Source organism: Meriones unguiculatus, chromosome 2 (assembly GCF_030254825.1).
Source record: "Meriones unguiculatus strain TT.TT164.6M chromosome 2, Bangor_MerUng_6.1, whole genome shotgun sequence".
NCBI classification, from domain to species: Eukaryota; Metazoa; Chordata; class Mammalia; order Rodentia; family Muridae; genus Meriones; species Meriones unguiculatus.
In genome coordinates, this window is record NC_083350.1 from 29,715,348 (window position 1) to 29,742,216 (window position 26,869).

At 38.4% G+C, this 26,869-nt stretch overlaps 1 protein-coding gene and 1 pseudogene across 3 annotated transcripts in view; one reads left to right on the top strand and one right to left on the bottom strand.

Moving 5' to 3' along the window:
- Chsy3 (chondroitin sulfate synthase 3) overlaps positions 1 to 26,869 on the bottom strand; it is a 259,007-nt gene that overhangs the window by 180,019 nt on the left and 52,119 nt on the right. The window lies entirely within an intron of this gene.
- On the top strand, positions 5,649 to 10,586 carry LOC132652239 (elongation factor 1-alpha 1-like; annotated as a pseudogene).

Genomic DNA, 26,869 nt, shown 5'->3' on the forward strand with positions numbered 1-26,869 from the left:
TCTAATACCTTCTTCTAACCTCTTTGGGCAATAAGCATACATGTGGTATACATACATACATACATATGTTATATGCATAAAATGCATACATAAATCCGACCTAAAAAAAGAAAAAAAAAGAACACTCACTATTTATACTCAATGTAATACATTTATCACTAATTTTTAATGTATTCAATATGACATGGAAGCTAAGGAAACAACGTTTAAATAGTGTGCAGGCTTCTTTGAACAAACAACCATGCCTGCAGTTGGAATGATCAAATTCTATGCTGAGGACACCACTCCTTCAGTTTATCACTTTGCTCTCTAGTAAAATGTACTTTACAAAGCATCTGATAAATGAGAGTTGACTGAACAAAGTATAAAGGAGGAGAAGGATGAAGAGGAGAAGGAGCAGGCCAGATGTCATTGCAAAGAGAAAAAGAACGGAACTGGTTTTGCTCACAGAGACTTTCTCACACTTTCAAGATGCCAGAGCAACTGTGAGCAGCCGCATAACTGGTCATCTGCTGCCTGGGGACATCTTTAGGGTTGGTGTTAACAGTAGACAAAAGGAAGGTTTAGACACGGAATCTAGGAGAATTTCTCATCCTAACACTCCTTATATTTGTTAAAGTAACGTAGGCTTTAGTAATAGGCATTAGCCACGTACGTGCACCATAGAGTGCTGTGGCCCACAAGCATGAAAGCTAGAGAAGATGGGCAAGGAACATGGCTCTTTTACTTGCCCATAGGTCTGGAATATGCTAGGGGGTTCACATCCACCTGAAAGTCCAGTTTAGGAATACCCGATACCTCTAGTCTCCATGGACACCCGATATGGGTGGCATTGCTCATATGAGCATAACTACAAACACACACACACACACACACACACACCACATACACACACATGCACATATACGACACATATACCACACACACATAAAAAAAATAGTAAGATTGAATCTTAAAAAAAAAATGAAAGTCAAAGAATCACCATGGAAGACTCAGATTGCTGAGAATAACAATCTGGTATAGGTTGGAATAGGCACTTGTTTATTTTTTATTTTTTATTTTTTATGTTTTTGAAATAGGCAATTGTGACTCTCATGAGCACAGAATTATTTCTTGCTTCATACTGTTAATCTATCCAGCTCTCACTAAGGAATGTTTTAAAGAGAAAACTATTCCCAGATGAGAGATTTAATTTATTTTTTCAGTAAATGACACAATTTGTTTACCCAAATTAAAAAACAAATATTGACAGTTAATCATTCTTGTGAGTGAATCAGTGCTGCAATAAAAGGAATGTGCTACGATCTAAAGCTTTTCTGTGGATGGAACATGACTACATATCTATGCGGGGTAATAGGTAAACACAGAAATGAGGACTAACTTGCTTCTAATCCTATTGAAATCCTAGTTATTAGAAAAGTCTGGGTAACCCTGAGGAAAGCACTTCAAATCACAACATTTGTCCTTTCTCATTCTGTGAGGATTTCTCACAGAGTTTACAGAGTGTTCATTTCTAATGAAAGAAACATGAGGGGCAGGACAAATTAACTGGAGCAGAAAGAAGCATTAAGGTTTAGTCAAGATTGGACAAAATAAATTTTCATGTGTGTACACGTGTGCTCATGCTTGAATGTGTGTATGCATGTGTGTGTATTTGCATGTGCACATGCATGTGCGTGCATGGACTCCCTTGTGCTAAACAAATCAGACTCTGCTAGTGTTCCTTCCTGGCTAAACAAATAGAAGGCTCCATTACCATGGAAACTGACAGGAAAAGCAATTCACATGTGTGTCTGTTTTCTCCCCACATCCAGAGAAGAAAAGATCAAATTGCATTAATGTGCTTAAGACATTTATTCAGGAATGAATGAAAATATTGGTAATTTTAGAAGCCTTCCAACACTGCTCGTTGATTGCGTAGGGTGCACTAACTCTGGCGGTAGAAAGACAGCAAGCAAACACAGGTACAGTCACAGGAACCAGCACTAGCCATGACCCCTCATCTTAGCAAAGACTAGGCTATTGTCTGCTAACTGATGAATCAGAATGAGATTCTTATTACTAAACACTTCATCCTAATTATATAACAAATGCAATTTTAAAATGGGTGCTGCAGAGATGTTAGTGATGCAACAGCACGTCAACATGACCTTTCCTGAAATGCATACCAGCATTCATTCGCCAAATACACTGACCTAGGCTGTACCCTATGCCATGCTGGTGGTTTGAATGGCTCTCCACAGCCTTGTATCTTTGAATGCTTGGCCTCAGTTGCTGGAATTATTTTAGGAAAGATTAGGAAGTATGGCCTTAATGGAGAGATGTATCATTGAGGCAGGCTTTAAGGTTTCAAACACCATTGCCAGGCTCAGTCTCTTGCTCTCTGCCTTCAGTTTGCAGTTAAGATATACACTCTCAGCTACTGCTCTGGCAGGATGAGTGCCAGCCAGATTGCTGCCATGCTCCCCACCATGGTGGTCATGAACTCATCCTCTGGATGTTTAAGAAAGCCCTCAATTAAATGTTTTCTTCTATAATTTGCCTTGGCTATGATATCTCTTCATAGCCATAGAAAAGTAATTAAGACAACCAAATCCTGAAGACATAACACTGTAAATATGGCTCTGTCTCTTGAGTATCTACAGAAGACTTAAAAAGAAAATCATGCAACTGACTATAAATACAATGAAAAAGGGTATAAAAATAAAAATACAAACAAGATTTGGAGCATCTTACCAGACAGTGTAGAGGACAGTTTAAACAGGCTTCCTAACAATAACAAAAGCACTTCATCAGACAAGTGAGCCTGCTTATGTGATTTCATGTTTAAGGGCTTTGGTAAATGAAAGTACAGAATACAGAATCCAAGACTCTGCCCACCCTTATAAGACTCTTGGATTCTATTTTATTATTATTTGTGTGTGTGTATGAACAGGTATACACATGCACAGCATGTATGTGTGGAAGTCAGAGGTCAATATCACATATCTTAAACCTGTTTAAGGCAAGATTTCTTTTGTTTTTCTGCTGTGCATGCCAGGATAGCTATCCCCCAGGCTTCCAGGGACTCTGCTGTGTTTGCCCACCATCCTGTATAGGAATGCTAGATTATAGATTCTGCTGCTAACTGTTCAGATTGTACGTGGATGCTGGGAACTTGAAATCAGGTACACATGTCTACATGTCCATAATTTTTACCCAAGGGGCCATCTCCTCAGACCATTACATTTTAAATACGTATCTTGGTTGGTTCAGATACACAGGGTCCTAAATGGAGAAAGCCAGAAAAGCAGCACGAAACATCACATGGGGATACAGAAGGCTTTCTGCAACCAAAGCAAAGTTTAGACTTTAATAAGGAGGAGGAGCATGAGTAAGACACTAATAATAATATTCAGAGAAGTGTGTGCGGCAATTTTTTGTTTTAGTAAAACTTTCTGTAAAATAAAAATGTAGCACCATGTACTGCTAATGTCAATAATTCACAGAAACAAAAGTTCTACTATTCTTTAGTGGCATGCTAACTTAACTGTCCATTGCTTGAAGTAGAAACAATCACAATGCATAACAAATCAACTATATTCCCTATTTTTCTTAAACAAATGGGATAGCCATTAACCAATGAAGTTTGGGAAGAGTAACAGTGTTTCTTCTAGGGCCAGTGACGTCAGAACTGCAAACACTCTAAGCAGTATGCAAATGGTGAACCAATGCTTACTAAAGAAAACCTACAACTCTTGAGAAGTTAATCATTCTATAATGTTTTATGGAAATTATCTAAGCTAAGAGGCACTTGAACAAAAACATAAAAATCACTTGTTATTCTTCAGAGTGAATTTGTATAAGCATCTGGGAGACAGAACACAAAATTAATTGGAAAATGCAGTGATCTAAAGATGAGGGATGACAATTGGGCAGACAGGCCGAGAGGTGACAGGATGGAAACAGTAAAAAGAAAGATCAATAAGATGAAGAGTGAGAAAGGGATGAGGCAGAGGATAATCGCTCAGGTATCTGAACTAATGGGGCACAGCAGTTGGTGCTGTCACTCACAGAGATAAAGAGTGCAAAGGAAGAGGTGGCGAAAATGGTTTGTTTTGGAATACATGTTGTTTGATAAAAGAAACTATAAGGGCTGTTTTCAACTAGTGTAACATAGTACCTTCAATGTGACTGTAGTACATTAAGGAACTCTTGTATGGGCTACATGAAGGTGAGAATATAAGATATCAAGAAGACTAGGCAGTCACGGTGTCCTGCCATTTCTTGAAGAAAAGTGTTTGACCTGTAATCTTTACAAAACTCTTCAAAATGACAAGGTGTTTACAGACCTAAATCAACAGCAGCGCAGGTGAGGCTTGGGAAGGGTGAGAGGCACAGTGATGGAAAGGTGCTTCTCCACAGTCACTATTAAGTCTGTTAAATGGTTGGAAGTGAGAGGGTGTTTTCATTTAAAGGAAGTTCCAGTTGCTTGTTAAAATAGCAAGATACAAAATGCCAAGAGGCACAGACACTTTTTGAGTAAATGAGGGCTACCGTACTTCTCCCATATGAATACAATTTTGTTTGGGCACATAAGGCTATGAAATCATAATCTCCCTTTAGGTGAAAAAATAAAATAGTTCAGCTTGAATTTTGTCAGTTGGAAGAAGAAAAGGACTTAAAGGTATACCTCAGGGCCAGCAGTTCCCTCTTACGACAACCTGGCAATGGGCAAGCATTTGGAAGTCCCTGCCATTTTAGCAGAAAACAGCGCCAACTGCAAAGGAAATGTGTATCCCTCAGCCTCTTGTTCCAAAGATAAGCCTCTGTGGTCAACCTCAAGGGTTTCAAGAGGGTTTGACTTGAGTTTCTTCCCTTCCAGAGATCTACTGAAGCAAATGGGAACAGCACAGCTCTCACGTCCTGCAGTTCTAGTGTCAAATCCAGTTAACACCATTGCTGCATATCAAGACACTTTCTCTAAAGATCTTTTTAAATCTTTGTGTGTGTGTGCGCACACGCGCGTGCGTGTGTGTGTGTGTGTGTGTGTGTGTGTGTTGTGGTGGTGGTGTATTCGTATTCATATATGTGTGTATACATGTGTGCCATGGATCGCTCATGGAAGAGGTCAGAGGGCAGAATTCGATGTTTGCTCTCATCTTCTACCTTGTTTGAGACGATGGTCTCTCAGTCCTACATACCCCACCTTAGCTGGATCTAGACCTGCCAAGAGTCCTTCCAACCTTGTTGACGTTATCGGCATGCATTACTGTTCAGGGCTTCACATGCAGTCATTCAGGGGATTCAAACTCTGGTATCCACAATTCCGTGGCAAGTGCTTTAACCCACTGAGCCATCTCACTAGCCCAGCATACTTCGTTTAAATGTATTCCAATGCTATATTGTACAAAGCTCCATATCCCATAACAAATGACAGCTCGAAAAGACTGTCTGAAGCATTTTTTTTCTCAGTCTGTTAATGTTTAATTCATCGAAAAGAAACAAAAAGCAAATAAAGGTAAACTGTGTTCATGGAGAAAATATATAACGTATGATTTTATACAAACAAAAATGTTGTTAAAGCCTGTCAAAGTTTCTTATTGGAGAAAACAGTGTAGCAAAATTTTTCAGACAATTCATTTCGTCACATTGTTTGTCACTACGCTATGACTATCGGAATGAAAAAGTTCCTGCATCAAGAGGTACAGGCTATTAAAGAGCTACGGGAACGGCAGTAGGAACCTTGATGACGGGAGAAAGCCTGGGGCAGTAGAGCGACTAGCTTGTTAGGGAACCTAAGTTTAGAGACGGAAAAACAGCAGGAGGATAATGATCCTGCAGCTGGTGATCTCCAGAACGTCTGGAAACAGGCGATATGCTGCGCCCTCGCTGAGCTCTCTCCAACTCCACACCTGCACAGCATGGATACAGACACAGGAACTTAAGCACCAAATGTCCTGTACTCTCAGAACGCTCCACCAAACCAGCATCAAGCAAAGCCTGTAGGTTTCTAGATTTTTGGAGTTTCCTTCAACCCCCAATGTGAGCATCCTATTCCTGGGCCTCACCTCACCTTTGGTTGGATACTTATAGCACTCTCCCGAAATCCACAGTCATCCTTGGATCCTTACCAGCTGGCTAGCATGGTGTCTCTGGGATCATCCTCTCCCCCTCAATACCTTTCTCTTAACCTGGATCTCAGAAGCCTTAAATAAATGCACTCCCTAACCATGAGAAGCTGGGATTCTAGGTGTAATAGAATATTCTGGTGTTGTGTCTAATCGATGTTCAACCTGATTTCTATAACGCTGGCATTCTAATGTCCCTGCTTTCCTTGACTATCAGAGGAAATACCAGAGTTCTCATTCCTCATTCCTATGCTAGGTAAACCTATTTTTGCCTCATTTTTTTCTCTATTCAGATACTATTAATGAATAAAAATTGAACAGATGGGCAAATATCCTAGTAACTAGAAATTCCATAGATTTACTTTAAAAATTACTTAGTCATTATTAATGAAACATTCCAGTGCACTGTTCTACTGCAAAGGATTTAAACATTTCAACGTAAATAAAATGTATATCACTGACATTCAGATATGTAAAACTCTCATATATTATAGCAATAAGAATATTTGACAGGAAATATGGCAACACTCATCATTTGCCATTCAGCAGTCGGCTTCAAGCTGTGTGTCTAAGGGAATCATTGTCGTCAGCTTAAATGTGGCGCATGGGCGCAGTCTGGAGACTCCCAGAGAGAGAGAACTTCCGCATTTTAGCTGCTTGGTAATTATAATTTGAATAAACTTTACAAACTCTACTGGTAATGTATCATAGTCAGTTTAAAAGTCATATAAATTCTGAAAAAAATCCAATTTTCAATAAATTTGGATGTTCCAGGGTGTATTACAAATCAGGTTTCAAATCAGTAATTTTAGGACAATAAAAATGGTGGCTCCATAAAGACACTCTTTGTACAAGTTTAATACCTAACATGGAATAGCTGGGTCATTTCTAAGTGATAAGATTGAAAATTGGCTAATGCTATCTCAAAAGGTAATTACCCTCCAAAAATATGGGGGGGAAACAGGTACTATGTGCTTCAGAAGTACTGAAGACCAATAGTAATTGTGCATTATTTTTTCTCATTAATGAAAATTCACATAAAATTAGATTCTAAGGCTTCAAATCATCTACGGAAGAACTTTCAAAGTGCACTGCTTTTACCATTGAGGTTACTGTTCTCTTCTGCTTTCCTCTTGTTTGAATTAAATACTGTTTTAATTCCTCTGTTTACTGAACCCAGCCTTGGCTCCTGAGCATAAGAGCCCTGGTCAAGGTCAGTAGCAGGGAGTCATCCCCAGCTGTGGCTGTGACTTGGAGGACCTGAAGGTCAGGGAAGGTAACCCAAGCTGTAGGTTGGCTTTTAAATTATTTTATTTTGCTTTCTTAATGCCTCTATCTCCCTTCTCCACCCCAATCCCTTCCTACACCAGGTAGGAGAGAAAGAAGGTTAGTGGGGAGAAAGGATAGCTCTCTTTAGCTACTTCTTGCTGTTTTAGGGACATAGTTCCTTGGGCCAAATCCAATCTTCATTTCAGAATATCTCTATAGTTTCTTCTGATCAAACTGCATCAACAGCAACTTGGGGGTGAAGAGGGGGCGGGGTGGCAGTAGCAGCCTTTTTCTTTCTCGGAGCCCCCTTTCCTACTCCTGGGCTCGGACATTTATTCCCTCTCCAGAGTCCTCAGAATTAAACAATCTGCAGCTGGCATAGAGCCCCATTAGAGCCTACATAAGGCAAATAGTTTGCTGCTGTGGACAATCTGAATCAGCCCCAAATCCGACACCTGGGATTAAAACAAAAGCATGTTTACATAACATAACTGAGTTTTTTAAAGACACCAAAACTTGCACTACACTGAGCAAAACGGAGCTCCGCACAACCAGGTTAGCTCACCATTTAGCTAGGTAGTCTATTGGAATCAAGGCTAAATGTGCACCCCAGCCCTAACAAAAACACATAAGAACCTAAAGCTATCATTCCTTTGAAAGCCTCCTGTCTGTCAGCGAGAGAAAGAGAGGATAAATAATCCTCTCTACATGTAACAAACCCCATTAAATTACACCATTCCACCTCATGAAAAACTCATTACCTGAATAATGTTTCTCCCACATGCATTGCATTATGGTATTGATAACAAGAACCTGAACTGCCACTGATATCCCACACGGTCCTCACAATCTAATTAGCAACAATCACAGGCAACATTTAACCACACACACACACACACACGTACAAAGTTTTAAACAACTGACACATCTGATGGGTAGCTGGTGAGAGACAGAACAGATAGAACATTTGTGAACGAGAATGTTATCTGAGAAGTTCTTTTAGCATCTATGTTGAAAGCAAAGCAACCCCAAGGCCGGACACTGGGCATGGTAAATGAAGGCACTGGCAGAGCCATTTGGGAACATAGCAGCAGCTGCATAGAAATATAAAAATGTGACTATTGGATTTAACAAAGGCAATGAGGATCTCACATTCCAACTATTGAAAAACTATTGAAAAACATTTATGTTTGTTTAGCTTTCATGTCTCATTAGAGTTTAATTCGCTCTAAGTGGCCCCCTTTTTTTTGTAATATGAGAAGCAGTTCTCTCCTAGGGTAACTGGCAGGACCCTGCATTTGGGAGAGAATGGTAGCTGGTAGGGACTTCCTGGTATTCTGGGAGGAGGGGCCACCCAAGCTCAGCTTCTTGGGGTTTGAACAGAGGGACCTGTAAAATCCCATGAGTTATAAGGTCTGCAGAAGCTGAGCTTCTGGCATTTCCAAACAAGGCATTTACACAGCCAACAACTAACCTCAGACTAAGCTTCAGTCATCTGCTGGTACAGATGACCACTGTATACCCTGGCCATGAGGTTTCCCTGGAAAACCATGGCAGAATCAGGGGTAGACACACATTCTTTTCTCTTGCTGATCTTTGGCTTTGTAGATGTTTTCCAATAAAGTCTACTGCTTATTTGCGATGGGTTTGCTGTCAGAAGAAAGGTGTTGTGAAAAACATTGCTAACTTAGAGCCAAAATAGGAAAGGAAAAGACACCAACATTATCATCACTGGACATGTATATCCCGGTAAGTGCACTATCCCTGGCCATCTGGTCTACAAATGTGGTGGAACTGGCAAACAGACCATGGAAAACTTAAAAAGGAGGCTGCTGAAATGGGAAAAGGTTTGTTCAAGTATGCCTGTGTCTTGGACAAACATAAAGTGTGCTATCACTAGTATATCTCCCTGTAGAAAGTTGAGACCAGCAAATGTTGTGTGACTACCATTAATGTTCCACAGAGATTTTTTTTAATCAAAAACATGTTTATAGGTACATAACAGTCTGACATGGTGTCCTGAATGTTGTTGTTTGGTGCTGGTGAATTTGAAGCTAGCATCTCCAAGAATTGGCAGATCTGTGAGCATGCTATTGTCTTACACACTGACTATGAAACACATAATTGTTGGTGTCAACAATACAGGTTCCATCAAACTACCCTCCAGGCATAAAATATAGGAGGAAATTGTTAAGGAAGTTAACACCTACACCAAGAAAATCAGGTACAGTCCTGACACAGTAGCATCTGTGTCAATTTCTGGTTGGAATGCTGACAACATACTGGAGGTACATGCCAATAGGCCTCGGTTCAAGGGACAGAAAGTCACCTGTAGAGCTGGGAACACTGGTGGTATCACACTGCTGAGGACTTTAGATTGTATCCTGCCACCAGCTCATCCTGACAAACCTTGGCAACTGCCCCTCCAGGATGTCTATAAAATGGATGGTACTGGTACTGTCCTTGAGGGCCGAGTGGAGACTGGTATTCTCAAACCTAGCATGCTGGTTCCCTTTGCCCCCAGCCAATGTCACAATTGAGGAAAAATCTACTGATAAGCACCATGGGGTTTTCAGTGAAACTCTTTCAGGGACAATGAGCTTCAACATAAAGAAGGTGTCTGTCAAAGATGTTAGACGTGGTGACATTGCTCGGAACAACAAAAATAGCCCACTAATGGTAGCAGCTGGCTTCGCTGTACAGATGATTATCCTGAACCACTCAAGCAAAATTAGTGATGGATGTGCCCCTGTGCTGGGCTGTCACACAGCTCACCTAGCTTTGCTGAGTTTGCAAGTTTCTGAGCTTTAAAAAAAAAAAAAAAAGATTGCTGAGCATAGTGACACATGCCTTTAATCCCAGCATGTGCCAGGCAACTCTCTCTGTCTCTGTCTCTGTCTCTGTCTCTCTGTCTCTCTCTCTCTCCCTCTCTCTCTCTCTCTCTCTCACACACACACACACACATTTAATTGCCATTCTGGTAAGAAGCTGGGAAGATGGCTCTAATTCCTGGCATTTGCTGATGCAGCCATTGTTGCTAGGGTACCAGGCAAGCCCACATCTGCCTATAACATCTCTGACTCTCCTTCACTGGGTCATTTGGCTGTATGTGACACGAGGAAGAGAGCTGCTACGGGTATGATCAAAGCCGTGGACAAAAAGGCTGCTGGAGCTAGCAAGGTCATCAAGTCTGCCCAGAAAGCATAGAAGGCTAATGAGTAGTACCCCTAAAAACTGCCACCCCATGCTTCCTCAGTGGAGGAAGAAAGTCTCAGAATCATTTGTCTCTATCGGCTATCTAGGCTTAGTAGTAAAAGTCTGCTTAATGATATCAATGCACTATAGAACCTTTAGGAGGAATTAATACTTTGTGGAACATTTATTATTTATTTGGTGAGAGAGCAAGAGATGAAGTAAGACAGAAGAGAGTTTTAAGTTATTAGTTTTTAAAAATCAATATTTTAAATAAAAAAAAAAAGCAAAAACCCGCCATGAAATTTTGAGAACTGATAAAATAGTTTTTTGGAAAGCAGTCTGCTCCTCCCTACTGTGCACTTTATGGCTTTTACAGTGAGTGAACCCCGTGGCATAGAAAGCAGAGTCTTAGGATTCTTCCAAGCAGCAGCATATGGACACAGAAAGGAAGCCAGCCAGCCAACGATCTTCATGGGCAGGTAACAACTATTTTTACTATTGCAACAGTCATGAGTCTATATAAATGCAGAATATGGGCTTAGAAAAATATCGGTGTAAATAGTAACACTAATTTAAAATCAGTTTCCTAAAGAAAACTGGCACAATTTTAAATAACTCTCACCTTTTATCTTTGGTTGTACATGGAGTTGTATGAGTGGACCAAGTCTTTAAATGTAAATTAATTACAAGAATATAAGCTTTCTTATTCCCCTAGCTTAGACCTTCAGTGAACTACTCTGGTGAGGTATGCTAATAATAGTAATAATTAATAACAAATAATAATAAAATTTCCAAGAGAATTGGGACTTTAAAATGTTGTTTATTCTTTTGAAACAATTGTGCTCTTATTACCTTTTCCTAAACAGAAGCAACATGTCTAAATCCACACAATGTTCACTACTATCCTAAAGCAGCATAATCCATAAGTTCATTCTAAGTACGTATCCTTACACCAACAGAAAGGGCGGTTCTCAGCCGTCACCAAAGAAACTTCTGTTTTTGCAGCAGACTGAAGCTACTGAAAACCAACACAACTGGTCAAAATACAGAGATCAACTGATTGTGAGATGCAGGTCTCAGCTGATACTTCTACTACACAACTCCTACAGCCAAGGCTTAGAGAACATCACAGATGCAGGAACAGACCAGAGGACCAGGAATTCTGCTATGCTGGGAAGCTAAGCCCATTATCTTGACAACATGGCTGCCTAAATGAGGTTGGAGCAGTTCTAATACAAGTAAACATTCTACCAGAAATAGGGAAAACTCCCAGGGCTCCACCCCCAGTTGAAGAGGTACCAGCCAATAACAATTGCTGAGAAAATGAAACCCCCCCGACTGGTTACCAGATACTAGAAACCTATATGTGGAGGAAAAGAAGAATGGACTGAGTAGGTTGTACTTAAGTGTTTGATTATTTTTTTAGTGTGTATATGTAAAAACAATGTTTAAAAAGAAAAGGAACCCAGTGAATTTGGGAGGAAGTAGGGACGTGGAGGGCGTGGGAGTAATAAGAGAGAACGGGAAACAATGTAATTACCCTCTAAATAGAAAATAAAATTAAATATAAGTATGTGCTGATCAACTCTAATCGGACTGGTGCTTATATGACTTGCTGCAAACATTGATTTGATGCTTTATTTAAGTCAATGTAGAGCCAGAAATAGAATGCTTCATTCTCTTCTATTCCATTCACAATTGATGACATAGTAATATACATTGGTAAGACAGAATGAAAAGAACTGTATTAAGTATAATATTTGTCCATGACCTTTGAATTTAAATAAAGCTCACCATTTGTCCAAAAGAGAACAGCCCAATTTGAAAGTTTTGATCAAATTATGTATAATTGCCTTTAAGATACTATTCTATTTTCACCATAGGGACAAAAATGATTCCAGGACTTTGTTCAAATGTGCATTGAACACATGAAAAACTAAGACATGTTCCTTACTTTTCCTATATGTGTAAACACTTTGATTATAAAGAATACTAAGACAACAGTTTAGGGGTATCGATTTTTGCATCAGAAAAATCATTTAGAAGAGTGAGACACGGAGGGGTTCGTTGAAAGTGAATTTCTATCTCTTGAATACATCATGCATAATAGAGAACCTAACAGTAAGTGTTAAAGCCATCAAATAAGAATAAGAATACATGTGGTACTTAAGTCCTATTAAAATGATAAGCCAACTATAGGACATTACCTCTTATGGACATAGATACTAATAAGCTTGACAAAAGACTAGCAAGTAGAGACCAACAATGTGTTAAAAGGATTATACAATACAACCAAGTGGGATTTATTCTAGATATGCAAAGAGGATCCAAGCATCCATTACTGTAATCTATGACAACCGGATTAAAAAAAAATAACCTGCAGAACCATATTAATAGAAAGACAGGAACTGACAAAAATCCAACACTTGCTTATGAGAAAGAGCTCTCAGTTAAATAGGAACAGAGGCAAGCCTCTTAACTCGTTGCAGAATACACTTAAAAAAGCACTTTGCTTCGTTGGCTCTGTTGATATTCTTGTGGAGCTCCTGTCACCTCCAGGTCCTCTTCTCTTTCCTCCCTCTTTTCCATAAGACTCCCTATGTGTTGCCCAATGTTTGGCTGTGAGTCCTGGCATCTGTCTTGAGGTGCTGCTGAGAGCCTCTCCCAGGACAGCCCTGATAGGCTCCTGTCTGCAAGCTTAGCAGAGCATCTTTCATAGTGTCAGGGGCTGACACTCTCCCATAGGGTGGGTCTTTGGTTGTGCCAGGCATTGGCTGGGCATTCATTCAGCCTCTGCTCTATCTGTTCCATCTTTATCCCTGCACATCTTGTAGGCAGAGTAAATTTTGGATCAAAATTTTTATGGGTGGGTTGGTGTTCACCTCCCTCTACTAGGAAACTAGTCTTGTTAGAGGGTGTCCTCTGCAGTCTCTATGGCCTCTGATACTAGGAGTCTCTGCTTGAGTCCCCCTCATATCCTCCCAGGAACCTACACTGATTTAGGTCTCCAGCTTGTCACAGAGCTACCCCCACCCTCAGTTTCTCTTTTCTCTACAGTCCTCTTGCCCATGCTATCCTAGGTTTGTTCTCCACCCTCTTAACTCTCTGCACTCCCTCTCCTGAAGCATCAATCAAGGCTATGCAGGAGCTGGACCTAGGCACCATACAAAGATGTAGCATATGTAGCCTCATGTGGGTCCTCTAGTAAGAGAAGCAGGAACTGCATTGGACAAGGACTCCTTTGCCAGCTGTTTTATTGATTTCCCCTGGTGGGATTTCCTTGTCAGGCCACAGTAGAGGAGAACATGCTCAGTCCTGAATGGCTGGGAAAAGGGGAGGGAAAGATAGGGAGAGTGGGACTGGAAAGGGAACAGGGATAGGGCTGCAACAAGAATGTAAAATGAATATAAAATATTTTAAAAGAAAGGAATAAATGCACTTTGCCATCTAATCAGTAAATGGGGTACTGAATTGAACAACAGTTCCCAAAGGAAGAAATATAAATTGCAATAAATGTTTCAAAAAGTGTTCAACATGTGGCACCATCAAGGAATGGAGATTAAAATTGCTTGGGACTCTACAACATGCAAGTCAAAATGACGATAATGAGGAAAACAAAGAAGGGCTAGTGTGCATGTGGAAAGAGAAGTATTGCCAGGTTAGGAAAGCATACTGTTAAAGATAATAGGAAAATACAAGAGGGCTTCTCAAAATGTAAATTGCATATTACTGGATTCTCAAGTTATGTCATTGCTCAGTATGTACCCAAAGGACTCACTTACTACAGAGATGCTTGCATATCCTGCTTATTGCCGAGTTAGTCACTCACAAGTAGGATGTGGACTAGCCTAAATGGCCATTAGTAATGTGGTCCATCTATAGGATTGAACTTCATTCGGCCATAAAGAAAATCACCACCACTTTGCTAGGCTAATAAAACTTATTAGTGCATTCTGAATCTTATCCTTATACTCACAGATAAGTGTGGCTAGAGTAAAAAAAAAAAATCTAAAAGCCAGAATTCCAGGAAGTCTGCTATGAACGAGTCTTTCCTAGAAATGGTTGCATGAACAAGACCAGAAAACTAGCGATACCAATAGATACGCTAACATGGAAAGAACAAAATTTCATAGGGTCCCATCTTTAAACATAAAACTATAGGCAGCTAATGACAGCAGAAAGAAAATTAGCCTCTCCCAGGGATGATTTTCTTGTTGGCTGTCCAATGCAAAGTGGTTAGGCCTGATACCATATACACAGAATCGAACAAAACAGATTCAGCAGGTTGTATTTATATATTTGTTATATCAGTCTCTCTCATACAGCAACAACCGGAAAGATGACAAAGGTATGTGTAAAAGGAATAAAGCTAAGAAGAGATGACAGAGCACGAGAGAGTAACAGTAGAAGTGACTTCAGGGCAGAAGCTATTTGAAGGGAGGAACAGGCCCAGAAATGAGGGGCGGCAACAGAAGAGGACAGTGTGGAGGAAATCAGAACAAAGCGCAATATATATACACGTGAAAATTCCGTAAGAAAACTTTCTATTTTCTGTAGTAACCAAGAAATTTTAATTCTAACAAAATTAAGTCAATAGGAAAACAAAACCCACCAACCATTATGCTCAATGGTGAGACTCTCAAGGCTTTCTCACAAGCCTCTGGAACAAGTCAACGATGACTTTCAGCATCTACTGGCAGTCTCTAGTAAGGTAACAAGACAACATAAATTAAAAGTAGGTATATTAATAAGAAAAATGATTTTCTCAAAAGGGTAAAGACTGTGTCACCACATGATCAAGTCATATCATTACTGTATGCCCAAAGGACTCAAAGCTAACACAGTGCAGGGAAAACCCTTTATGATGGGAATGCAAAACAGCATAACAACATGGAAGATGATTTGCTGATTTTCCTGAGAAGGTAAATACTTTCTTGCCATGGGATCCAGCAACCACACCTTTGGCACTCAAAATGGCTCCAGGGTCAGATCTGATTGGGGTAGAAAGGGAATGAAGAAAAGACTGACACACAGAAAGCAAGATACCATTTGGTGGTTTCAAGTTCTGAGACACCACAGCACCAAGGGATCTCAGACTGTGTGTCATATGCAGTTGAACAGAGAGGTGGGGTTATTGCATACAGCTGAACAAGATGGCACGGTTGTTACATACAGATAAACCAAGAAGCAGAGCTTATGTTTTGCACAGCTGGATAAAGGAAGTAGGTCTGGCTAATCTTAGTAAGAGTCATCTCTGTAGGGGAGCAGTCTTCATGTTGCAGGTATCCAAAAGGGAGAAGTTATGATGGACATTTTCTGCACACACTGCCAACCCTCACACTCAGTCCCCAGAGGAAGGCTTTGTCATGTCTCTGAAGCGCACTTGAGGGAGAAGGCTTTGCCATTCCTCCATGGGTCTGAGGCTCTGGAGTCTTTAACATGCCCAGTTCATGTCACCACATACAAATTCACACAGGATCTTAATCACACACCGGACTTTCTCTGATCTCTTCATATTATTTATGTTGAATTTTTTTTATTCATATAAAAATCGACCAAAAAGTGATTGAAGCAGCCTTATATATAACTAAATGAACTTAAAAACCATGCCTGTCATTGGTCAAATGAGTAAACAAAAAACTTAGCACTGGGATATATAAATTGCTGCAAAGCAATGTGCTCTAGAGCCTGGTAAGGTGTTACATTCTTATAATCCAAGTTTTTAGGAGAGACAAGTATGAAGACCTGGAGTTAAAGGTCTCCCTCAGCTCATATAACAAGTCCAAGATTTGGGCTACATGAGACCCTGTCTCAAGAGACATAAAAGTGAGTTTTCAGCCTCAGAAGACAAATAACATACACATGGGAGACTCTGGCATGCACGTTAGTACACATACTAAATAACATACACATGGGAGACTCTGGAACACACAAAATAAAGATGCACCACATACACAAAGAGCTGCTGGGTTTCGAACTGCTAAACTTCAGAAGGACAGCTGGTCCTAAATACACAGTCTCATGAGCTTGATTATAGGTATTATATGGTGGTTCCTTAGGATTTTAAAAAGTCAAGTCAGTTTGAAAAGGCAACATATACACTATGATTCCATAAGGTCTGTGCTCTAGACAGCTACAGGCTAGAGGAGGAAAGCAACGAATCAGCAAGGCTCACCAGAGGTTTCCAGACTGGTGAGCAGGATAGGAAGAAGAGCACACAGAGGTCTTTGTGAAGAAATGAAAAGCTTGGTGAGATGTGAAACTATGACATTATACATTTGGCCAAATTCACAGGATAATAATGCTAAAAGTGAGCTCTAAACTATGGATTATAATTAATTCTTTTATTTGGGATTTTAATAAGTTACTAGTTTTTTAAAGATGAAACATAGCTCAATATTATATGAAATATGCCACTAGGAGTGGAACCACAGCAATCTTTTTTTTTTTTTTCAATGCAAAACAGACCATTGAAAGCCAACTGTGTAACTGGAATTCTAATCTTGGAAATAAAAAGAAAAACAAGAATAAATTACTTTAACATTTAATTCACAGCACAGTAAAGTTCTATGTAAGGAATAAACATGTGAACTTTCTAGAAGAATGCTGTGTTTGAATGGAAAATAAATGCTAAGTAACTAAGAAACAAACAACATTAAAAAAAAAACCTTGAGATTTGATGAAAGAATATTCTGGATTGATTCTTCCCATCTTGCCACACCAAACAAAACAAAACAAAACAAAACAAAACAAAACAAAACAAAAAAAACTCCCCACTCAGAAATATACTCCATCATGGTTGGTTGGTTGGTTTGTTTTTCTGCTGAGGTATGCTATTTTGGTCTTCTACTTATGACTACAGTGGACATATTGACCAACCATGAGAAGACAATTATTTGGTATTCCCTCATTCATTTGAAAGACTTATTTTAAATTAAAACAGTAGTCTCAATCATTTTACCAACTTTTTAAATTTTATTTATTATTTTATTAATTATATTTAATTCACTTTGTATCCCAGCTGTAACCTCCTCCCTCCTCCCTTCCCAATCCCACCCTCCCTCTCTCAACTTCTCCTGTGTTCCTCCCTAAGTCCACTGATAGGGGAGGTCCTCCTCCCCTTCCATCTGACCCTAACCTATCAGGTCTCCTCAGGACTGTCTGCATTGTTTTCCTCTGTGGCCTGGTAAGGCTGCACACCCCTCAGGGGGAGGTGATCAAATAGCCAGCCACTTAGTTCATGTCAGAGACAGCCCCTGTTCCCATTACTTGGAAACTTAGCTGCCATGGGTTACATCTGTGCAGGGGTTCTAGCTTATCTCCATGCACGGTTGTTGGTTGGAGTATCAGTCTCAGAAAAGACCCCTTTGCCCAGATTATTTGGTCTGTTGCTCTCCTTGTGGAGCTCCTGTCCCCTCCAGGTCTTTCATTTTACCAACATTTAACTACATTATACATAATTTAAACAAGCTTTGGGTGACATTATAGGAATATATGCAACTTAGTTAATGAAAATGTATCATATTCACAAAAGGCTGCTGGGTTCTAAGCTGCTAAAATTCAAAAGGATAGCAAATAAAGAATTCACATGAGCTTGCTTATATATTATCATATTGTGGTTACTTAGCATTTAAAATATCATTTATCCTTGAAATGGCTTTTAAGATAGCTATTCCATATCACCAACCCGACTGGATTTGGACTCATCTATAAGACATACTTCTGGGTGTGTCTATGTGGAGTTTCAAAAGTTTTAAGGTAGGAGGAAGAACTCACCCAAGACTGGGTCTTCAAATGAATAAAAGGAAGAAGGCAGAAAGCTAGCTGACCCCAGCAGCATTCACTTCTCTGTGCTTCCTTGGTATACAGACAAAATGTGAGCAGCCATTGCAGTCTGCTCCATGCGTTCTGCATTCCGTCAGAACAGACCGTATCTCAGTCAAAACAAAAATCTTTTCAAAACAAATTTCAAGTTGTTACTTGCCAACAACCATTAAAGTAACTAACAAATCTTTGCATTAATTATTAATATATATTCTTGGATTCCTTTGCAGTTTTTTTGTCTTTGGGAGCCAGTTTCCACAAGAAATCCAAAACATTTTGCCCTTAGAATCCACTTTGGATAAATGTCCAATGGATTAACAGTTGGCAAGTTCTGAGACAGCTTCATACGATTCCACATTATTTTAAGACTCTTTTATTTTAAGAGGTATATATACCTCTGTGTGTATACCATTACTTCTCTACACTGTAATATTGTAATGTAAGATGCTAATATTGTGCATCTTACATTAATAATTTTGATTCTTTATACAGGAAACAGAGCAAATATCTAAAGTCACCTGCTATCTAGTAAAATCTAGGGTCACCTGATATCTAGAAAGCAGTTGTTAATCTTTCTGCTGCTGCTCTCCCAGACATCCAGTGATGAAAACATGAGCTCAGTGTTCTGCTCCTGACTTTTATCTCTGCACTGCCTATCATTGCTGGCAAAGGCAAATCTCTTAAGTGCCCTATGGAAGCATAAGAATTGGGAGGGGGGGAGGTTCTCACAGCGGTTTCTCAGCCATAAGGCTTTTATTTCACCAAAGGCAATTCAAAGAGTTCTGCTGTTTTACATTCACAGTTCAAAAGTTAGCAATTGCAGGGTAGGAGTGAACATAAACATATTTTTAGTGCTCTCAACTAGAATGACCGTTCTCTGACAGGTCAAACTGATGTGAAAACTCACAGCATCATCATGCCAGGACAATCCTGCATCACAGCCATTTCAGATCTCAGTACTGTGGTGATAATTTACACACCCAGACTGGCACATTCCATTCCTTGCAGGTGATTCACAGGGAGAAGCAGAGTGTAGCTAACACAGTGTCCAGGGACTCCATTTCTCAAAGGCATCCCCAACAATTAAGAGCTCCCAGAAGCTGCTGTACTTAACAGGGAATATGATTTGCTATCAAATACATTTGATAAATTTGAATTTTTACATATTAAGTGATTTATTATACTAAGGAATTTTTATGATTGCAGAAAACTGAGTAGTAGTCAATCTATGAAGAATTCAGGGCAGACCTCAGAGTATTCCAGACCAAGGACACAACAACAATTTTTAAAAATGAAATAAAATTATTATCCACACTGTTCACTTATTACAAACCTCATTTTCAGATCACTCTGAGTGAGCAAACACCCGTGCACGGCAGAGATGACATTGGGAGCTGTGATCACCATCTCTGTTTCTCTAGTGAGCACTTGTAAAGTAGACATGAGGCTATTTGCTGAAGAAGAGCCATTGCCATCAAGAACTTTTAGATTATATTAAAAGAGCAGGATGTTTTTTTCTACACATGGGGGTGGAGAGGGTTAAACAGGATTTGCTCCATGCATCCTGAAACTTCACAAAACTGTAATCAGGAAGAGATAGAAATTCAGTGTCTTCCTGTCAGCCCCTTTCTATTCTCATGGCTTTTCATCCTTTTATCTTTCTGAGCCCACAAAATCTGTTTAGATGGTGGGATTATCTAGAATGCTTTGATTTTGGAATGGCCAGTTTTTTAAAATAAATTCTTAATTGAAGCAAAAAATAAAATAGGATGTGGGGTATGGGATGAACATATACTAAACTACAAATGCCAAGAAAATACTTAGGCAAAGGAGCAGCTTTCCCTTTCAGGAAAAGGTTGAGTGCTAGAATTTAGTCTAATTCTGTTTACAAAGCAAAATTCTGTTTAAAAGCAGTTGGTCACTCCAACTGCAAGGTGACATAAAAGGCAGAAGCAAGAAAAACACTGTATTAGTTGCTTTTTGTTGCTGTGACAAAACTCTGTGAGTAAGAAGGAGTTTATTTGGCTTATAGTTCTGTGTGGAGAGTCCCTAATGGTGGGGTAAGCATCACAGCAGGTGACCAGAGCAAGAGTCTGAGGCATCACATGAAGGAGAGTGGAACAGGAAGTCGGGCCAGCCTCTAAGCCCTTAAATCACTACCCAGTGACATAGTTCCTCTACCAAGGCTCAACCTCCTAAGGATTACATAACCTCTCCCAAGTAGCCCTGACCACACGGGAATAAGTGTTCAAATACATAAGTCTAGATTGGCATTTGTCATTCAAATAACTACAACTGTTAACCCGAGATATGAAAAAAGTCACACCTTCTTCACCATTGTTCAGTGCAAAGAGTAATCTGTAAAGCTTGATATTGGATTAAACAATAAGAATTGTAACTCTCTGATATGTTATACCTGTCTCTTAGATCACCAAAAGACTGAAAAAAAAAATTGTTTACAATTACAGATGGTGTCCTGATAGTGAGGTATTTAAGTAAATTAGGCATAAATAATCTTTATTAGCTATTAAAGACAAACAAAAATAAAAGCACACAGCCTTTTGATTGACAATCAAAGAAGAGAGTTAGGCTAAATGGAACAAAAAGACAGTACTCATACTTTTAATGATGGTATTATATGTACTTTTCATGTTCAATTAAGCTTTTAATGGATTTTTAACATGAGAAGTTCTTTTAAAAAATGAATCAATCAAGCTTTTGTTGATTGTCAAAATTAAAGTACGAAATCAAGTGTAAGATACAGACTCACACTAAAATTCACTCCAACTATAATACTTGTATCCTTAGCTGTCTGTCTATAATTGACAAGTGGGCATCTGCAATTCGGACTTTCTTCTTATTCTCAAAAGCAGTCCCTCCCTGTCAGTCTCACAAGGTCTCAACCTGAAAGAAGTTAAATGAATATTACTAATGTTATTTAGGATCTATAATCCTTACCTAGAAATAAAGTTTCTTAAGCATATTTAGATAAAAATTCCGATTCTGTACAGACATTTAATGGCACTTGTGTAAAGATATTAAACACCACTTGTGTGTAGACCAGATATTTCAACATAAAACCTTTCAGTTATTATGAACCCTAATCATGACATGTCTACAACCTATTTAGAAATACAGTCACAAGGAGGATAAAGATAAGTGATCATACAAAGGCTTAGGAAGAGAGTTCTGAGGAGCAATAACTAATGGGGTTGAGAATGCTTGAGGTCTTTGGCAATGAAGTTGCCTCAAGCCCAGCATGCAGTTTGAGTAAGATCTTCCAAAGCAGTAAAATCACCCCAAGCACAAAGAACCCTGCTTGCACATTGCCAAGGACCACCAGGATCTTCTGTGAGATAACTATTCCTTAGGACTTAAAAGACAAAGAATGGAGAACCTAAAGATAATACGAAGTGGTTTTAATCCTATTGATAGAAAATGACATTTATTCACTTTAAATAACTGGTATGTCTGAGGGTATCACACAACACTGAGTTCTCTATGTCCAATCACCTATTTGAACTCACTCAAAATTCCCACCTGATTCATAAGGAAAACTCTGCCTCCTGCCAACACAACTTAGTAAAATGTTGGTTGAACAAGGTTCACTGAGGGTTGCTCTAGGCGAAGTAGCCCATTCACACTTGAATTAACTAGAGATGAAGCAATGTGTAAAATAGTGTTGCTAAAGTCCCAGAAGAACCAAAGCTTGGGCAGAAATTCACAGCTGCCAGCAACAATCTTCTTTTACACAGTAAGGTCTCTGGAGACACAGCTCATGGATAATTTTCAACTAGCCATAGTATGTGTAACACCTACAAATGCTTGCTGATTTACTGAATGGGAAATGCAATTGACACTAAGAATATGTCTGTATATTATTTTATGTGAAGATGGCATTTTCCAGAAACTATGTGATATAATAACATAAACTTAGGGTTTAAAAAACACATCAACCCAACACAGAATTTTGCTTACAGCAATATAGCTTTAGGCCAGTGACTTGAGCACACAATTTTCTCTTTTGTAAAATACAGATACTAATGCTCTTTTGCAAAGTGACTGTGTAAATAGATATGTTAACATACCCATATTATAACTTAGTAATATGATGAAATAAATCATTTAAATGACAACATTAAGTGTTATGATGTTAGTCTTATTACCCAGTGACTAGAGAACTTATAATAATAAATAAATGGTATGAGACAATACAATTAGAAACTAAGTCCGTATTTTGTTATTAGTTCAAATATTTAAGATAGAATGTTTTACACTTTTTGACTAATTAAATGATGCACTGAAAATGATCTTTCACTGTAAAATTGCACCACATTTCAAATGCAATCACAAAAATTATTATCATGAAGATTCAAATATGTGGAAAGTTATTTCTATTGTATTATGTTTTAGAGAACAGAAGTTATGAAATTTCCCTTACTTTTAATTATTGGGATAATAACCATCATAGGCTTTCTAAATAGAAAGTATTTTAATTTTCCCAAAATGTTATGTTTTATTTGAAAATAGCATACCAAAGAATTTTATAAGCATATATAAGTACAAATGGTAGCCAACTTTAATCTTCTAGCTTTATGAATAACTGATCTAATAGAGACAGTTTAAATGACAATTAGCTACATAATTTAGAATTGGGCACAGTTACTCCTTTTTATCCCCAATGACACTGAATATTTCATCAGGTTTGGCACTTAACAAATACAAATCATAATATGTTTTCTGCTAGCATATTTTTAAATTTTAAAGTAGATTATGTCACTGTTAACAAAATTATACTCACAAATCATTCTTTGTGAAAAAAAAGAATAATCAAAATTATAGAAAGAAAGTTGCATTTGAAGTGTTAACCAACTCACATATAATAGTGTGGACAAAGAGCAACTATCTCAGAAAATAACAAAAACTACAATTTCCTTTGGTCCAATTCATCAGTTCTGCTTATATAGCTTAAGTGAATGTTAAATTAGTAGTAGGGCTTATTCATTCCTCGCCAATAAGCAGATAAAGACAATTTCATATTAGCATGCCATGTAAGTTCCATTCCCCAAACTCATAAGCTTTTATCATCCATCTTTCCATCCATTCATCCCTTATGATACATATTTTTAAGTATATCTTACAGAGCAGGTATTCGACTATGTTCTGCTTATACAAATGTTTGCATGACAGATATTTTCGAATTGCTTGCAGTGCAGAGGGAAAGACAGACAAGAAGTGAGTAAACAGCCACATGATTATAAGTTGTGATAAATCTCCAGCAAGCGGCAAGCAAAAGTCTGAGGTGAAGCCCTAGGTTAAACACACTATTAAAGCCAAGGGGAACTAAGACTGGCTTTATCAGGAGCCTAAACGCTGAGAAAGATACAGCTTTGCAGATAAACGTGGGTGGAGTGAATCCTTAGTAGACAGATAATATATGGCAAGAACCCTTGCTAGGAAATAACTCAGAATGCTGAGAAAACTCAAAAAATGTAAAGTAAATTTAGCCCATAAATAAGTATATGCACAACGCTGAATTAGTTTTTGGTTGAAAAGTTCTTATTTTCTTCTTGATTCAACAGAAACTGACCTAATGCATTAATTAAAGTAGAACATTGTGCTCAAGCTTAGATTTCTGGCTGACCTTCAACAGCTACAGAAATAGCATTAATGGGTCCCTTACCAAAATGAGTGTAACTAAATAAAAGATGAAAGCTCTTAAGAAGGTGACGAATATATTTCATACACATATCTTGCAAAAGTACTTATATTATGCTTTGAAATTACATATTCTTTGTGTAAAATGAAATAAATTAAATTTTTTGAAGAGAAGACAAACTTTCATTTAAGCCCCAGATCACTCAGAAGCAAAGAAAATAACTGATTCACTCAGGAAGTATTTTAAATTAAATATCTGTAAAGAGCAAGAAAATGAGTGTAGCATGCAATCAGTATACTTAATGACTTAACTACAATTAGCTAATGCTTAGTTGAAGAAAATATTCATCATAAAACATGATCCATTTAATTATACTAAGTAATGCCTCATCATTAACCACTAATGAATAAATCATTGCATTAATAATGTAAATTGCACCAACTACTTTAAATATCGTAGTATTTATGTTGATTTCAGAAAATGGTTCCAAATTTACACCTGTATTCCTTCCCAATTCTCTGTGTGTGTGTGTTTGTGTGTATGTGTGTATCTGTCTGTATCTTTGTGTATGTTTAAGTACAGAAAAAAATCTGAAGTATTATTTTATTAAAAAAAAGGACCTATCAAGACAATGTTCATTTATTTCAACTGACCAACAGATAATAATACTGAGGAATATTATACCAACACTGATCCATATCATATCATATCCATATCATATCCATCAAAATATTCATGGAAATAAGTCACAATCTAAAATGGCGTGAAGAAAACTCACTGATTAAAGATCCCCCAACATTAGTTAAATGCAGGGTCTCAGGTTCTCCTGGAGAAGAGGAGAAGTCTGGAGTGCCGCTGGGAAATCAACACTGACAAGCCTTTCTTTTCACATTAAGGGGGACAGTGCTACTGCCACGCTTTGGAAAGCACTGACTGTTTCAGCATCAAGAAAATGTTCTAAGATCACAGTGGCCTATTCACAGAATGTTCACTGTTTAATAAAAACAACTTTTTTGTTTCGTTTTGTTTCTCAGTTGTTGTGAGCCATGGAATGGTGTGAAACATCTTTTCTCCATAGACACATTTGTAACAGAATTTGAAGGAAACCTGTGAGGACACAGTCAGATCCCATGACTAAACACCTGCCATACCACACAGATAGAGCTTTTGTAAAACCCTTTACCCTGCTTTTTCCAGTGTAACTTTTAAGAATAGCAGCTCCTTGCCTTTCTTTAAATGGCCTAAAGTAGCAAAATGCAGTCTGCACTTAATAGTCAATGCCAGTTCATGAACTTCATTATGAAAAGTAGACTTACCAATGAAAATCAAACAGAAATGACACACACTTCTATACAATTACTTTCCTTTAAAGATAGACCACATAGGGGCTGGGGACACTGCAGTTGAAAAGTGCTAGGACATGAGTTTAATTCCCTAGAAATCATGAAAAGCAGAAAGTCTGGTGTAGTGATGCATGCTTATAATCCGAGAGGTAGGGAAGTGGAGAAAGCAGAATCGCTGGGTGCTTGGCCAGTCTGCCTCTTCTGCTTGACAAATTCCATGCCTGTGAGAGAAACTTCTCCAGATAAAAAGGTGTGTGGTTCCTGAGAAATAACACTTGGAGTTGAAATTTGTCTGGCTTTCACATGTACCTACCCACACATGTATGCGTATCCTCACAAGCAGATGCATGCGTGCACACATTCATACGCACACAGATAAATAGGCCACAGAGGATCATGAATACAATATGGTCTCCCTCATATAGAGCAGCTAAGAAGGTGGTCTCATAGAAGCAGCAAGTAGAATGGTGGGCACCAGAGCATTCTTCTAGGGAGAATGTGCTGCCAAGAGGACAGTTAACAGACACAGAGGTGCAGTTGGAAATGAGAACTAGGATTATTACAGTCAGAAACAGCTAATTGAGCAGTTCAAAATGACTATCAAAGAATGTGCTAATTCTTTCAGTGGAAATGGCTATAACAATTACATGATGTGATCACTGTGCATTAGGTTCTTGTACTTAAAAGTCACACTATATTTAATAAGGAGAGGCCATTAGGTGCCAATTAAAAATTTGGAGAACAATTTTTTAAAAGGCCAAATCAAAAATGCATGGCTAAGTTGTAAAAGCACTCATTATACAGATAAAATTATAAAGTGAGGGTTCAATCAGATTTATTGCATGTTAATTTTTAGCTATTTCTATATATGAGCTTGTTAAAGTGTGTCATTGAACGGAAGTAAAAGCCAAATACAGATTTCCAAATAGTGTATATTTAACAGGACACAATTGACTTGCTGAAATCTCACAATAGGTGTGAAGATTGTTTCTTCATGAGTCATTCTTTTAGGAAACATACTATTTTAATTGCCAGTGGATTTTAAGAGAAGCCAATATCCTACTTGTGGCAGAGGATTTAACTCATAAACCAATCTGTAATTTGTCAAGATTTATTCATATTATATTACATGTGTTCCTTCCTTGTGACTTCAACCAAGCCATCATGCAAACTTAATAAAAATGGCTTAGTAATAAATTAAATGAAAAAATCGAGACATTAATGTCATTTTTAGATGTGCCCTTTAAAAATCTCTTAATGTAGTTGATTCCAAACATTTAGGCAAATTAATGGCAGCCAGATGAAGTGTATGATGCTTGAAGACATGGTCAGGTTTAAGCATGGTTTGTCTTTGAACGATTCTTTCTAGTCACTCACCATCTTCTGTATAATTAATAGCCACTTTCCCAAATCACATGCCAATTAATCGGATGCAGATAAAGGCTTAAAGGTCTGTATTGCAATTCAGC